Raw genomic sequence first — 4,922 nt, forward strand, 5'->3', positions numbered from 1 at the left:
CAGAAGCTTTTAGGTCACAGATCAAACTTAACTTTGCTGCATTGTTTTATTGTGCATTATATTATTTGCGTGTTTCATTACTATGACCCACCCTGCAGTCATTGGAGGAAGGGCAGGATGTAAAATTTAAAAATAAAGCTTTCCTTTCGTTAACCCCAATACTTTTCTGGTTACCACCGATACTGTAAGCACGCAAAGCCAAGTTTACATGCTGCTGGATTTCCTCACAAAACGCGTATCCAATCCAGCGCTTTACCAATCTCTTCTTTTCCTCCACCACCCCTGCAACTGTGGCTCCCTTTTGTTACATTTCAGTTTGAAAGAACATGAGTTTAGGTTCATACCCCACCCCACCCCAGTCTTGTAAAGTACCCTATGCTGACACTCACTCAAAGCCTTTCAGTAAGGGCACACACTGACAAAATTGTTCTTTGAAAATAATAGCGGTTTCCGGAAACGGGTTTCTCCGTCTCTGCTGCCCGGGCCGCTACCATTCACTGTGGTGATGCTTCAGTTTATCTGTTTATTGCTCAACAGCGTCTATTACACTAACAACCTTAATCTTTCTCCCTAATCAGCTTGGGGTGTGGGTGTGTGCGCACTGCCAATATACTGTACTGTACAGTAATCCCCTTTTAAAAAGTGGCACGAGTGCCGATTTTGCTCCATGATGGACCTGCTTTTGGAAGCCCCTCATCTTCCAGACCTGGAAAATCAGAAAAGAGACTTGACAACGGGGGGGGGGGAGGACCAGAATGACAGGATTTTGTGTGCCCCCACTTTTCCTGTGTACTATTCCTCTTCCTTCTTCCCCCGCACCTTCTGTTCAATGTCCCCACTTCCCCTTGCTTGGCACATTTCTCCCTCTGCTATCTCTGCTGATCTCGCACGTTCTCCTGCAATGTGGGGGTGAAGTCCAGCCTTTGGGGAGCACCCTTGACTCTTTTTTATCGTCATCTCAGCAGGAACAGGCTAGAGCAAAGGTCAGGGCTGGGAAGGAGAGAAGATAACAGCAGAGAATGAGAAAAAGCAGGGTGTGGGGAGGCAGGGGTAGTGCGTGGCGACTCAGCAGCAGCAGTAACTGCACAACAATCCATTAGAGTTGTGGGTTCAGGCAGTCTCGTGAACGAAAGAAAAAAAGGGAATAACAAGATCAAAGTGGAACTGACATGAAGCAAAACTGCAGTAAACATCTCATGACTAATTCCTTCCCTCCACATCCCCGATCTCAAAATTGAACTAGGATTCAATTGCTGCCTATAGTTTGAGGGTGCTTCTGGATCCAGCTCTTTCACTGGATACTCAGTGAGTAGTATATACAGTAAGTGCATTTTAGCAACTGTGGCAGGCACGGGCGTAAACAAATACAAATACTAACTGACCAATTGTGTTGCAGATAACTCAGGTTCCCCGCCCCCCAACATAATGCCTGCTCCCCTAAAATAAACCCTGGCTACGCCCATGGCGCCTGGTTCGAGAGCTACAGCTATTCCTGAGCCGAGAGGCCTTGCCACAGTAGTTCACACCCTGGTTACTTCAAGACTGGATTACTGCAATGTGCTGTATGTGGGGCTTCCCTTGCGCTTGATTCGGAAGCTGCAGTCAGTGCAGAATGCTGCAGCACGATTGCTGACGGGGCAAGGCCTTGTCAGCATATAGCACCTGCGCTCAGAAATCTGCATTGGCTGCCAATTTGCTACCAAGCAAAGCTCAAGGCATATTCATATTATCATATAAAGTCCTGAATAACTTGGGACCAGTTTATCTCTGAGATCATACCCTACATGCATCTACTTGGCCGCTTCAATTGGCATAATTGGCACTGCCACAGGTGCCACATAATCCCCATTCCGCATTTGTAAAAACTCAAGTGACACTTTGGAACTCCCCGCCAATTGACATCAAGCAGGCGCCTTCCCTGTATTCTTTTTCAGCGCCTGCTAAAAACATTCCCTTTTAGACACACCTACCCAGATGCTTAGAAAGTTGAAGTAATTTTAATCTGTTTTACTATTTTAATTTACATGTATGTTTTAAAGTAGGGTTGTGAATTCGTCTTCATTTTACCGGATTACCTTTTTGCAAACTGCTTTGAGGGTTGTTGTTCCGGATTTTTTAAACAATCAAGTGGTGTATTAATTTTATGAAATAGAATCCACCCTGGCCTTGCTGGTTCTGCCTCCTTCTGGTATCAATTTAAAAGGACCACAACTCCACAGATTAGGATCCCACACCCTCCATATTTAGCTTCTCCTCCCCATCCTAGGCTCCTCCTGCATCCACGGCCCTCAAAAGTCATTTTATCCCCTTATTGCTCCTCACTTCCTGGAGAGTATTTTGGCAGGTTTCTCTCACTAAGCAGCAGGAGGAGATTCCAGCAGCGCAGCTTCCTGAGGCTAAGAAAAAGCAGGTTGGAAATGCTTGGACTTGCTGGATCTTCCTGTGCTGCTTACTGACAAGTGTCTACCATTTTCCCTAAAGCTACCCAAGGACAGATCCAAGGAGCCAACGAGGAGGATCCACAACCCCTGCCAAAACCTCCTTGCTTTTTCTCACCAACGAGGAGGCATCCCAAAATCACCCACTGAGCTGGCGCAGAAATTATGCCTTTAAGGGCAAGAAAAATGGGGACCAGAAACGTTTCCCTGCCCCATCCAAACCCCCGCTGGACCATGAACCAAACTCAGAGTGGGGTGGGGGTGGGGGCACCCATGGAAATTAATGGCCACAAGTTGTTCATGGTTTTCAGCGGGTCAACTCTTGAGTAATACTTAAGTTGAATCCCACCGACTTTTATTGCAGAAACTCTGTGCCCGTCCCCGCCAACTCTCAGAGGCCGCTTTCATATTCCCCAACCTCTCTCCTCTGCCTCCATTCCTTTTTCTTAGTTTTCACAAAGTATCCCCCATCCTATCCTAAAAACCCCTTCCTCACCCACCCACCCACCCCTGCCATTTTTATACGCCTGCTTCTCTCTCCAGAGCCACAACGTCGCCCTCCATCTGCGCCCCTCCCCCCCTCTCCTTAATCCCCTTCAGTCCTCGCGCCGGACTCCCTCCCTCCGCGCAAACCGTTTCCCGCCTTTTTTAACGGTCGTTTTTCGCTCAGCGCCGAGGCGGCCAAGTAGTCTCGGGAAAAGGGCGGGAAACAGGCAGGAGCCGGGGGAGGGGGGGGGTTGGGAACTTGCCTTGGCTATCGGCGTGTGAAGCGACCCTGCTTTAAATTATAAATTTGAGAATTTTATACAGTAACTGACTTTTCAGACGGCAATCGCTGCATGAAAAACAGGCGGGTTAGAAGAGTGGGGGTAAAAAGAAAAGAGGTATTGAAGGAGTGTTCTGATGAAAATCCTTTTTATTAGTGGGTGTGGGGTGGGGGACCCTGGTCCCTGACCCTTTTGGGAAAGGTGCTTTCGAAATACGGATTCCTTCAGCACTTCCTTTAAGTCATGTTCTTTCTTTGTTGTTCTCAATAGGACTTTGCCTCCAGCTGATGGCAGGGACAGTCCCTATTTTCTAGTACCTGTCCTTGATACCATAAATTGTCCCTGCTTTCAGACAATTGTCCCTTTTAGTCCATTTTAGGAGACACAACACACACTCGCGGTGCCTTAAAAGACTAATACTAATCTATTGTGTGTATAAACAGGTGGATCTTTCTAAAGTCATTTGATTTTTGTGTGCAGGCCGTATAAAAACACCCTCAAACCATTTTCAACATCCTTTTTCAGGGACTGCACCATAAAAGCACAGACCTAAATGCACCTAAGGTGCTTCCATGGCACAGAAACATGAATCCACTATACAGATCCTGTCACCAAATTCCCACTCACATCTGTATATCCATGGACTCACATAGTAAAAAACAATGGATCAAACACCAGGTTGTAAGTGTGTGAAAAAATGTATACTTTGGATTTTGCCCTCCAAAATCTACCATCAAATCACACTCTTCAGATTGAACAGTAAAGAATAATGGTTTCAGCACATAGGCACATCAGTGTGGTGCAAAAAATGAATCTGGATCCACACACTGTTGCACATTAAGGTACCTCAAATCCACTGTCAAATCCTAACCTTGCATTCAGGTCCACGGGTACGTTGCAAAAGTCATAGACCCAGTGTTTGTTGGCATCCATCTGTCATAGGAGACAGTGGAGGAGCATGCCTTTTGGGGTGAAGTAAAACACTGTTGAAAGGCTGAAGCACCTGCTGTGGCTGTAGAGACTGATACCCCAGTGTGCTGTGGTACAAAAAAACAAAAACAAAACCCATGGTTATGAGGCACAGAGACCCATCGATCTGCTCATTAATTTTGCAGCCCACCGGGGTGGACTTTGGTAATATGGTGCCCTGACTGAGCCCAAAATTTGGTGCCCCAAAATGGATCTTCTCAATTACGGATCTTCTCGATTTTGCACCCCCTGGCTCAGTACCCTGTACGGGGCAACTGCCCAAACCACCCTAAATCTGGTGCTGAGGCCAGAAAAAGCTGCTGCTTAATCATGATTTACACCAATGCAAACAAAGTACACCATTAAAATTATAGATCTGGTTGCCTCTGCTGCAGCACCACTGTGGACAGAAACATCAATATGACAACACAGATGTGAACTGTCATTTCAAAGCAGGACGATAGTGTTGCTGTTTTTTAAAAAACAACAGCCATGAGGATCTGCACCTCAGATTCACGTTTCTGTCTTATGGTGGTGGCCACAAAGTACTGGACTCTTGGCTAATAGTGCAGCAGAACTGCATCTCATAATATTTTATTCTTGACTGCTACAGTTTTAAATCCTGTGATTTTCTGAACCTGCAATTCAAAGGGAAGGGATTAAGTTTAACTATTCCATTCAAATCAATGTGCCATGTACTGGTAAAATTTGACATATCCTCCTGATACACCTTTCTTAACAGAAGCTG

This window comes from Zootoca vivipara, chromosome 12, assembly GCF_965207765.1.
Source record: "Zootoca vivipara chromosome 12, rZooViv2.hap1.1, whole genome shotgun sequence".
Lineage (NCBI taxonomy): Eukaryota > Metazoa > Chordata > Lepidosauria > Squamata > Lacertidae > Zootoca > Zootoca vivipara.